Here is a 12,906-nt window from a genome sequence, read left to right as displayed (position 1 = left end):
CGTGATATTCAAGAAATAAAGTTAAACACATAGAAAGCAAATAATGAAAAAAAAAAAAAAAAAAAGTTTTGCAAGTCTTAAGGGGACTCGTACACCTTAAAACCCATAAGATCTTCGAATAGGTGACTGTTGCAAGAATTGGGATAACTTATTTATTTTAAAAGCAATTACTTCCAACCTTTTACAGCTGACTACATAATATAGCCGCTTTCTGAAATAGTCATAAGAAAGTGTGTGTTGCCACAAATGTTTTTATAATTTAATCCGCTTTGTGGCAACATTTTTCATCATGTTTCCACCTTGCGCGCAAAGTTTAAAATATTCTGTCCCATAATTTAATTTCATATTTAATATATAGCTTTTATAACATTTGGAAACTACTGTGAACCTAAAATTCTAAAAATTTCATGTTAAATTTTTATTTTATTTGGAGTCGAGTTTATAAAATGTATTTTATTAAAAAAATTTGTAATATTTTCGTCCATAAAAGTTTTTAATATTAAAATATTTATCAGATTTTTGGTTCAGTTAGAAGATAGTGCTCATAAAAAGAATTCCATCAAATTTCAAGTATTGTACCATTAGCCATTTTTAAAATATCATGCGCGCAAGGTGGAAACATGGCGAAATATTTTGTCACAAAGAGGATTAAATTACAAAAATATTTGTGGCGACACAAACTTTCTGGTTACTAGTTTCCAAAGCAGCTATATTATGTAGTCAGCTGTAAAAGGTTGGAAGTAATTGCTTTTAAAATAAATAAAATATCCCGATTCTTGCAACAGTCACATATTCGAAGCTCATGAGGGGTTTAAGGTGTATGAGCCCCCTTAATGATAAAGCTGAAATGACAATAAAAGTTTGCTAGCAGGAGTGAGTCCAAGAGCAGATTGTCAGCAGGAACGAGTCCAAGAACAGCACTGCTATGCTAAGCGACAGCATAAAAAAAACCTTAACGAATCCTCTGGTGCGACGTTAAAATCTGAATGCTTTCAGAATTATTTTTATAATTTTTATTTATTTATTTTCCTATCTAACGACATTCTGCCTTATCCTTTTCTGGAAGAGGAGTTTAAAAAGATTGAAGAAAGGATTCACTAGAGAACTTACTGAGAAATTTAAATGGCAGCCGCAGAATTAATTATAATTAATGAATTTCATAATTTACAAAATTATTAAAAGTATAAATAAAAGAATCTATTAGACGACTCACATATTGAAATTAAAATCTTACTTTTAATTTAAACTAATGAGCTTTATTAGTTATTATTAAGGTATTAGATCAGTACAATAAGATACCAACGACTGAACGGAATATTTGCAACGAAAAAAAGGAAAGTTAAGCTGATTAAATATTTTGCCTCTGTCCCACCTGTTAACGATACAAAATTTACAAATCTGCTATTTCTAAACAGATATGTTCATTAACTGCGTATACGTTAAGCCTAGCGGGCGGTAACCTTTACTCATCTTGATGAGAAAACCTGAAATATTTACAAAATTCTGCCCTCCAACTGTCCGGATCGGCTGTAATCAAGCACATTCATTTGCTATCTCTTTGAGATACATTGGCGGTCTGCGGGATAGGTTTGATGACGCAATGCTGTTCTATAATCATCGCCCTACGCACACACAATTGCCATCCTCCGTCGATCCAAGAAGCCTCTGCAAATGCGGTCAGTACAAATGTACCGCCGCTGCTGCCCTGCAAAACAGAGGGCTACTCCGGCAACGGGTTGACGTTCTCGATAAGTTTCGAAGCCTAATCAACCGACGAGGAGGGGAGGGTGTCAAGGATGCAGAGGGGATGACATCGCAGGGAAGCGACAGAGTTGAAGAGAGGTCTCGACAACTGGGCTTAATGAGTCATGTGGAGAACACCTACCCACCCAACTACTACACCCCCTTACGGTCCATGTCCGTGGCAGGCACCAGCGGCCACATGAAAGGACGGCCCTAATTCGCGGGGAGGGGCGCCGTGCAGCCGCTAATCAGGGGCTGGGCGAACCGCGGTGGCCCCTTCACAACCATATGGAGACGGATTGAGATAGAAGAGGAAATAAGTAGATATGAACTACCCTAGAACAGACACAGCGTCAGATCAGTGACAAAGGATCTGCAAAAACGAAGAAGCCCCGTATCACAGTAATCCAAATAAATATCCTAATTTTCGCCATGAATTTAAGATATGCTGACTTTAAAATAATTGTACAAACTGCTGAGTTAATTAAGATGGACGCTTTAATTTTAAAGAAAACAAGTAAAATATGTATTGACATCTCAAAATGTGACCATTTATTGCACAGAAACTCTCCGAAGTGAGAGAATTATGCGAAAAAATAATAAATAAATAAACCATAAACATAAATTTCGCATATCATGCAATATATGCATGCTTGCTCGAGGTGTTGAGGGTGAAAATGGGCGAATCCACCAAACCACAGTATACAAAAAAGCTATCTTTAAGAATCTGAGAATACTAAAGTCAATAAGGGCGAATCCATCAAACGCGTGCATAGAAAATATGCTAATTAAGGTTCTCTAGCCGGAACTTGGAGAATACAATATGTTATTCGGCTTTCAGGTTTACAATAATAAATGCTACTCTTTACCTCATTATGTGACGATTCACAAGTTAATTGTAAAATGCATATTCAAAACTTACACGTGTGATAGCATACATACTAAACATTTAGTCAGCGGGCATGAACTTGAAACATTTATTATGAGCATTTTTTAACAAACAGTGCAATACATCCGTTTATATATATGTATATAAATCTCATTTAACCTTAAAATAGTGAGTTCTACCCATAACCTACGAAAGGTTAAAAAAAAAAAAATTAATGGAAATTTAAAAAGTGATTGTTAGACACAGAATACCTTTCTGACATCTGCGTAAGACTTCTGAGCTGACAAATCGTTTTGATTGAAATCAAGACATCCAGAACCTTTACTAATATTTAACATGAATCATAATTCACGCAATTTAATTTCTGTTCAGGAAATGTGCATAAACTAATCACATATTAATCACAGCCAAATGCTGATCCTTTGTAACTTAATTCTTTAACGTTTTACTAAATAATAGAAGATGTGGGGATTCATTTAATTTATCTAATAGTTAATTTTTTTATTTTAAAACAGCTTTCCTTTAATTCTTATTTTCATCCACGTTTCCTTGCCAAATGTTAATAAGCTAGCGCGCGTGTATTCAAAACGAGGTAGAAAAAAGTGGTATTTAAGGGATGGTTTTGGAAGGTGAATTTAGAGCGTGTTGTGCCTGCGTAAAGGCCACGTTGCTACCTTAAATTACAAGCGATTAGATTTTCTGTGGCGTCTTTCTAGTCATTAAGCTTGCTTACGCCGACTTTTACGAGTCAGAGCCTTTCTGCGCGTTAAATTTATCCTGTATCTTGTAGGCTAAACTTACTCTTGAGGATAATTCTTCACACAATCTTCTAGGTCCCGTTAATTTATGCTACCTAAGTCTACGAGACATTATAACAAAATATGACAAAATGTTCTTTTTGTATTTTCATCCAAGAAAAATCCATAAAAAATCATTAAAAATTAATAATATAATCTATGACACGGAATGAATATTCCCAGTTACTGCTTGTGAATTTTTTAAGTTATTAATTTACATAAGGTTGTATTATGCAAATGAATAAAAACAGTCTTAAATGGGAAAGAAACCCGTCAATGTTATACACCAAGCTAAAATTGCTTTTTTTTTTTCTTTTAAATCAAATTTTAATTAGTATTTTATCAAATTATTTTATATCCTGTTTTGGTTTGCTCCTATTCCTTTTCTTCGATATTATATTAAACATATTTAAATAATACACTTAATTTCTTTCAGTGTAACTTATTTCTGCTACGAGTAAAGACGTTTGCACTACTCACAATGCTTCTATTACATTTCTATGCGGCTACGTTCTGAGTCAGTTTCCCTTAGAAAGTCCTCCACGAAGGCATCCCTTCCCTTAGGCAGATAGCCCTAGCGTGCTTTGCCATAATTAAATACACACACACATACACACGCGGCTACGTTCTGGCTGAAAGATTGTATATGTTCAGCCAGTTGGGATCAGTTCAGCCAGCAAGTTGGGATCGTCATATGCGTAAAATGCATTTTGTATTCTTAAGTGCATTTCATCAATTCGCATAAATGTATACACACTTATATAAGATTTTCAAGTTTAAATAAATAGTTTTAAATTGCGCTAGCTTTTGCTTAGACTACAGTTCAACGCCAACTCCCAAAAAACATGCAAATTAGCCATGCGAGTGTCGAAATATCGTAATGCGTGTCGAAATATCGCAAAACAGCAAGCAGGAGTGCGAACTGTATTAGTCTCGCGATTTTTCACCATCCCAACACTCCTTGGCAGATGATCTAACTTACAAGTTCACATCGAACTTGAAAGGATTACTAGTTGCAACAGTTGAATGTGGTTCGATTGGTGCATCACCAGAGTTCCTAGTCCAATGGTGGCGAACCTTTTTGGGCCGCGTGCCCAAAACCTTTTTTTGGGGGGCCGGCGTGCCCAAAACCTCTTTGATTAAATCCCCATCGGAGAGCGGTTTACCATGTTTTGCCAGGCACAGTGAAATTTAAAAGCTGGCCGTTGGTTAGATGATATCTTTTAGAAAGCTATTGCAAAAACCAACTTTCTGGTAATTATAATTCCTCAATTTCCTTTCAATACACACCTTCCGTTCAGCTTCACCAAGTTCAGCAATAATCTAGCTGAAAAGTAAGCCGTAAGTAAAGATAAATAAGTAAGTGAAAGATTCAAGAACAGACTAAAACACTTATTTAGATTACATAGTATCATTTTACTGTGATTATTGATTAAGAAAGTAATATTTTAGTCGCATGCCATAGGTTCGCCATCACTGTCTTACTCGATGGCGTCTAACAATACCCATTATAGAATAATCAATGAATATGCAATTAATTTCGTTATAATTTCATGGATAGTTGAAACACCAAGTTTTGATGATAGTCTTTTAGTTAGCCTTCCCTTCGATTACAATCCGAACTCTAGCACCGAGTATTTATTGCAGACACTTTAAGTCTTGCAATAAGAACTTGAAGTTACTTTCAGTTTTTATTTTCCACAGACAAAAGACTTTAATAAATATCTTAATTGCTTTCATTTGCTATGCACATTTCTCTACTTCTAAAATAATCTTAAGTTCTAAGTCCTGCGTTGGCGGTAAATCGATAACAATAAGTTATTGGTCTAATTAGCTGTCCAATCAGTTAGACTTAGTTCACTGGACTAAGGCAAAGCGGATAAGGGCTATCTCCCTGAAGGCTGGCCGGCTGGCTTAGTAAAGGACTGTTTAAGAGAAAATGTTTCGCATTTACTTTACACTTGAAGAAACTACATCATCAGCCAGTTCATCTTGTAAGGATCCCAAGTTTTACTAACGTTTATTTTACTTTAAATCTTTACTATCACTTCCTATTTTCTACTTCCGGACAGAATTAAAAGCTTTAACTTATTTATGCAAATTTCTCTTGCTAACGGCAAGTACTTAAGTTGTGGCTTTTTGCCAAGCGAGGGAGAGGAAGGAGTTATTAGAAGCAGGCCGCTTGCCATAGTAGTTTTACTCGGTTGCTGGTTGCCTTCAAGGCCAGAGGTTTAATCCTCTTGATAATTTTAAACGTATCGTAGTGTTAGCAGCTGTCTGTACTACATACGGCTTTTTGTTAATTAACGGCCAATCTTGGAGTTAGGCACTTGTTTATTAATCCAAAGTTAGTTTAGTTAGAGTTTTAGTTAGTATTTTTATATTCTTACGTTCAGACCACAAGTGGTTGGTCTCTGTATTCCGAAGTTCCGGAAAGCTCTGTAAAGAAAGAAAAATAAAGGGTTTCGTATACCCTTCCTGTGTGTATTGTCTACTTCACAATTTATCGAACATAGCTTGAGTAAGCTCCCTGTTCCGAGTCGGGACAGTTAATGTTTCCAAAGCAAGTAAAGAGGAATACCAGTCCTGATAATCTGACCTAGATATGAAATCGGGTGGAATTAACCGCATATAGCCGCCTTGGCAACTGGTGGGCCTACACTTCTGAGCTAAGAAGACTAGAAAACCGAGTAGCTAACTATAAAGTTACTAACGATATTAGTAACTTTATAGTTCTAGATATCAGATATGATACTGTAGATACATTAGGATTTTTTTGAAGAAGGAGAAATGAAAAATGAGCAATGCCCTCGCTGGGACTCGATCCTGGACCTTTCGAAAACGCATCGAATGTGCTAACCGTTAACCACGAAGGCATGCAGAAAGGAGGGGAGGAAAAAAAAAAAAAAAAATTTTTCTCCCTCCTTTCTGCACGGCTTCTAAAAAGGCAATTGGGGATTAAGGTACCCAAATCCTGGTGGTAAAAAATAATTAACCACCACTTTTTTAGTTTGGTAACCACTGCAGAGACATTAGGATTTTTGATGAATGAGACATGAAAAATGAGCAATTCGCTCGCTGGGACTCGAATACGCGCGGACTGTGCTAAACACCACAAAGTCATGCCGGAAAGGAGAGAGAAAATACTTTATAATATTACTGATTGAAGCTCTATGTCATAAAGAATTGGAGTCCTATGGCCATTAAAATCGCCTTTGGGTCGGGCTCCGTCCGCAGGGGGTACTTTATAATATTAAAAAGAAGCGGATGTAAAATACCCTTTGTTAGCAACAGAATTAGAGAAAACTCGATTTATTTACAAACTGGTCATTGACCACTAAGTATTCTCAAGCTTCTACGGTAATAACTGAGCCTCTGCTTATTACTTGTAATTCATTTTTTTTTTTTTTTTTTTTCCTCAGGAGAAACGCCATTTACGAATAAATGTCCCCCCTCCGCGAGCTCCTGAAATGAATCTACGAAATAATTTTAACAATGAAGACAGACAGAAGGAAGTAAAAGTCAAAAATTACAAGCACGACAGCAAAGCCGGAATAAAACTGAACAAAATAATTATTAAAAAAAAAAAAAAATGCACAGGAGTTACTTCGCGGTCGGAAAGCATAATCAATATTCGCTACGATTTTTACTTTTCCATTAATTTTCAACAGTTACTCACTTCAATTTTAATTAAAGCAACAGATAAAGAACCAATCACATATCTCCAAGATAATACCCCCCTCCCCTTTTATACTTCATTAGCATTCCCACTAATGCGAAGCAGAACCATACACACACAACACACATATATATATATAATAAAAAAAATAGAAATCGCAACCAGCCTACCTACCTGCACTCGTCAGCCAATCAATAACGCCGAACGCTTACAAACACGCGGCCATATCTAAATCCGCAAGCTAGCAACATTTCACGGATCGGAAATATGTGGCTGATGAATAAGGCGAGCAGTGATGCCACCCAGAAAGGAGAGGGAAAAAATACAATTAAATATATCTGAATATTCATTTCGTGATGAGGATTCGAAAAGAGGATGGATGGAGGGAGGGAGCGAAAGATAATTTTCACAGTTAATGTGGCTCGCAAGTAATTAAACATGGTCTGCGAATGATGAAGTTTCAGCAAACCCGTTTTTGACAGAAACCGAAAAACAAAAATACCTCTTTGGTACAGCGTCATTAGCGGAATGTGTGTGCACGCTGCTAATACATTGGATCTAATTAATAAATTAACGCACTCGATAATCAGCACCTACCTTTTTTTAATTGATATTTTTAATTCCTCAAAGCATACTCGTCGGCCATGTGTGGTGTGTAACCTGTAGTTTACTTTAACAATTTCAAATTACGCTTAGTTTATTAAGTAAATATTTATCAGCAGGACGCTAAATCGAGTTTGCTAAATTTTTAAAGAAACAACTGAAAAATACTGCGAAATTTTGCTTTTAGTTCTTCATCGAGCCACAGGCAACATAGATCTATTACAAGTTCCAAGCAGACCAAATGCGTAAGGATTTTTAAAGTGATAATTTCCGGAGTTCAGCCTGGTCGATGAAAGATCATAGCGATGATCGAAATGTATAACTAAATGGCTTGAAATTTCCAAGCGCACTTTTAGCATTTCAGCGCCCCTTCTTCTTTTTCTTAGATTTTTTGGTCTGATCTTAGTATACGGCACACACGAAATTTGGCAATTTTTTGGCGACTGATGATATATTCAGATGGATTCAAACACGTCATTTTGGTGTTGGCGACAATTTTCAAAATCGCACCAAGGCCGTACATATATTAAGATTTTACCGATTCCTCCCCCCCCCCCCCGAAAAAAAAAAAGTTCAATAAGTCTCAACACACAGTAAGTTCCACTTACCAGGCTTTGAACACAAGATCTAGCAGCATTAATTCACCTTTGACAACACATATTATTGAATTTTCATGGTTGGAGTTAAGATGGGTGCTACTTTGGTAGACGGTTGCACGGATTTTTGGCGATTTACGTTGGCCGAATTGTTGGCGCGATTTTTACAAACGTCAGCCATCTTGAAAAACGCTGTTTTTACGCATAGTAAAGTATTCAAAACTTAAAAAATAAATAAATAAATATCGTTAAAAGTAATGGATTAATTTTTTGTTGAAAATTTCGTTTTTTAAGATGGCAGGCAAGTGTAAATAAATACATTTACTATGAGTATAAAATACTAAAGTAAGGTTATTATTACTTTCATATAGCAAAGAAGAGAATAAAAACACCGCTATAAAAACATTGAGCCAACGTTTAATTAGATTAAAATATTACTGAAATTGAATATCGAATTAAAAACCATCATACCAACATTTAAAAGAATTAGAATATTATTAAATTCAAATACTTTAAAATACGTTATATAGAATATAATTAACATTAAAACATATGGACAATAATTATCTCAGCAATTTCTGAAAATAGTGTATTAATTTTTTTAACAAAAATTGAAGTATACAATTATAAAATAAAAGAAAAATATGTACTTACATTTTTTTGAGTGTTTAACCTGTTCTTTATTGATAAGTACCACAATAAAAAATCAGAATCATAATTTAGATAACATCTTTGAAGACATCTTTGAAGGAATTCGAAGATATAAATTAAATTTTAAAACGGCGCGGAAATGCACAAATTGTCAGTAACCAATCAGGGAGCTGATTACAGCTCGTTAATGCACAAATATTCTATAACCAATCAGAGAGCTTATTACATCACGGCTAGAATTAAAATTATTTAAAAATTCATACATAATAAAATCATTTTTTAAAAAAATGCAAAATTAAATTGTATTTTAATATTGAACAGCCATAAATAATGTTTAAAACATTAGATTAAATTTATAATATTAAAACGAATTACTTTTAAAGTAAGGTGACGTCATTGATTACATCATCTACAACATAAAATTTCATAAAATATGATAAACAATAAAATTTTTATTTCAAATAAAAATGCAAAATTAAATTGATTTTTAATATTTAAAAGCCATAAATAATATTTTAAACACGGAATTTATGCACAATAAAACGCATTATTTTTTAAATAAAATGACAACAAAGTATCGGTTACCATAAATAACTAATCCAGCAATGGGTTTACCATAAGTTGCACTACTCGCCAAAGAAAAATCGCCAAAATCCGTGCAACCGTCTACCAAAGTAGCACCGTATATTGAAACAATAAATGCTTAATGAATCAAGTAGTTTTTAATAAATGGTATAAATCTATTAAAAGAAGATGAATAATATGAAAGACAGTCTTAAAACAATAACATAATGTAGTGATCTCTTAAATGCGCTCCTCGTTCCATAATGAAGTACATCTGATATTTTCAGTGTAGACGTTTCGTATAGATTACATTATATATTTTTTAATTATAATCGATGCATTATCTATCGACTCCATCGTACACCTACAGCAGCTGCTATTGCAGCTCCATAGCCACTTCCATCTTCAGCAGATACAAGTTCAAATTTAAAACTAGGGTCTGTTAACGCCTCAATTTTGCGAATCATTAGATCCTTAAAGTGGGGATGATACTGGTAAACAGAGCCATCAATTCCAATTGTAGTTTGATTCCGCTTCATTTTAGTTAATATTGTTGCTACACCAGCTGAAACTAAATTTGCTGCTCGGAGTGATACTCTTTCACACACAAGCTTGAGAATATCACAATCTTCGTCAGATGCTTCAGAACCCATCTTGTTTAGAACAATCTTTGCTCCTGTAAATTTATGTTTTGGATCTCTGTCAACATGAGAAACGTACTTAGCCTTAAAGGCATTGGGAGTTTTGAACTTTTCTGATAAATTTCCTTTAAACATCAAACCTTCATTTGCAAGTTTAACAACAATTCTTCGTACTATTTCACCCATATACATTCCTGATATCATTTTCTCAAATAGTTGCTTTCCTTTGTTTATTGAATTTTCATCAATTTGGCGATCTATTTCAGTTCTCAGAAAATCTAAGCATCCGTTATCACCAAACGCTCCCCATTCGGTGTTAATGATGACTTGATTAGGTTCATCCCTATCAGTTGACCAAGTTTCAACATTATCTAAATTTTCCATATAACAAGCGTTTGTTCCAGTTCCAACAATCAATCCCACTCGGCAGTCTCGATGTTTATGAGCACACCACAGCAAAGTACCAGTAGTATCATTTATAACAGCCACCACTTCTACGCTACCTCCTTTTCTTTCAACTGCCTCACGCAGTAATTGAACTACGTCTTTTCCTTCAACACCAGAGCAATTAAATCCTTTGGTCCAGTTAACAAGAAATGCACTATCTAAACCTTTCTGTGTACAAGGAAAACTAAATGTGAATCCAAGAGGTAAAGTCCTGTGCATATTACCAAGTGCAATCAAGAATCGTCCTAGACAGTCAGCAATGTAATCAAATAGTTCCTCACCTGAGCCAACCATTATCGACTCAGGAATTTCATAGTTTATAGTTGCCTTAATAGTACATTTGTCTCCTTTCAAATCAATGCATAAAGCACGAAAACGAGTTCCTCCCAAATCAAGGGCAAGAAACTTTCCTCTTTCGGAACCATCTGGAACATCTCTAACAAATGTAGGAAGCATCTTAACGACTGGTCCATTGTAACATGCAGAACTCAAACCTTTGTTGAATTCTTGTAGTAAAAGGTCAGAAACTTTAAGTAGCACATTATTTGGAAGCATAAAATCCTTGAGCATATCAACAGCCTTTTCATAATTTTTAGTCATGTTTCTAAAGCTTATGACTGATACGGGAGTTAAAAAAATAGGCACGCGAAGCACAAAAGATCAGTGGAGTTAAAGAGACTAGTCAAAGAAAATTCTGATTAAAACTCACAGTGGAAAATTGTTATTTAAATCCACGTAATAATGAAACCTTTTTTTTTATATGTGGAAGATTGTGAATTATGTGTCCGCTTCTCGAATTTCAACGCAATGAGAAGAACTATAATAGAACTATGTAAGTCATTTCTACATCATATCAACACTCACACACTTCTTAATCACGCTTTTAACACTTTTATTGATTGATCCGTATTGTCTGCAGTATTATTTCATTGTAGCTTCATTAATAATAAATGAATTTCTCTAGCTAGCCACTGTACCTTTCCTTTTAGTAATAGGAATAAAGCTTGAGAAATTATGTATATTACAAACTGATTCTTCAATTTTCAGTCCGATATATTTTACAGAGAAACATTTTCACAAATTGTACGATAGATTTTCTGTCTGGCTTGAAGTTATTTTCAATTACCACATCTTCTTTTATGCCCCTCAAAGCCAACAGATTTAGTTGTCGCTGTAAGCCTCCATTTTCGGGCCTTTTCTAATAGGTTTCTTAAATTCTTCAGTATTGTAGCTTCCAGTTTTTACACTAAGATGGTAACGAAGCAGAATTAATTTACGCAAACTACTACATGCAAATTTGAAATTTTCCATTCACGGTCAGTCTTCACTAACTTCTGAAAATCTAAAAGCATAATTTAAAATTTAATACATTTGTAAGAGATTCAAGGTGCATGCAGTCTCGAGCCCTAATGCTTGTTAATTTCATGAATTTATGTTACGTTTTTCTTAAAAATCGGACACACGTTGGACTAATAACTGAGCCACAACAGAATAAAAGTTCAGTGAATGTTTATTCTGTTGTGGCTCAGTTATTAGTTATGAGTAATAATTATTTTTGATTTCGAGTATTTTACATTTTTGCACGAGTTTAATTATTCTATAAAATTAACTTTAACGTTTTGCTAAAGTTGATTTTTATATTGCTTTTATGTTGGGTGACAACAAGCAGCTGCTCATGATGATTTTGAGTTTAAATTTTAATTCTATTGCTTATATCATTTCTCAGTATCAGCTCATTTGGATAGTTAAGACTAAAATTTAGTTATTCGGTAGTGATTCTCACCGTTTCTAAATAGCAATAAATTTTGGAAACTGATAGTAAGAGGCAACATTTCAAAGACTATAAAATAATTTTTAAAAATAAAATAAAAACTTTATCTCATCATTATTAAGTACTTAAGAACATATATCCTACTTCAGCGTTTTTAATCTTCCAAGAAAACGGAAAAAAATTTGAAAGGTTTCAGATTTTAAATTATGTCTAAACAGGCATTTCTTTTTACGTTTCGTGTGTTACCTTTATTTATTAAATATCATGTTCTTTGCACTTAAACCATTAAATTCAGTTCAACAGCAATGTTGCAAAATAATTTTAAAATGAGCCTATCTTTAAAATTTCCGATACACAGTTCCACGCGCTGGAGATAAAAAGGTTCCCCCCCCCCTCTCGTAGAATGTTGCCATTGCTCGCTTTTAAATCGATGAGTTTGTTAATCAAAAATTCGTTAAAGTTTTACAAAATATGAAATCGATAATAAAACAAATTCCAAATTTGGTCTTCCACATGCCTATATTC

At 34.3% G+C, this 12,906-nt stretch overlaps 1 protein-coding gene and 1 pseudogene across 1 annotated transcript in view; both read right to left on the bottom strand.

Moving 5' to 3' along the window:
* Positions 1–12,906, bottom strand: part of LOC118194412 (mannose-P-dolichol utilization defect 1 protein) — a 116,622-nt gene that overhangs the window by 20,277 nt on the left and 83,439 nt on the right. The window lies entirely within an intron of this gene.
* Positions 9,701–11,919, bottom strand: LOC118194403 (hexokinase-2 pseudogene; annotated as a pseudogene).

The sequence above is a fragment of the Stegodyphus dumicola genome, chromosome 10, assembly GCF_044657685.1.
Source record: "Stegodyphus dumicola isolate Sdum_Otavi_A_Nest chromosome 10, ASM4465768v1".
In the NCBI taxonomy this organism is placed as follows: domain Eukaryota; kingdom Metazoa; phylum Arthropoda; class Arachnida; order Araneae; family Eresidae; genus Stegodyphus; species Stegodyphus dumicola.
The sequence above is the reverse complement of the archived record's forward strand: the minus strand, read 5'-3'. Positions and strand labels throughout refer to the sequence as shown.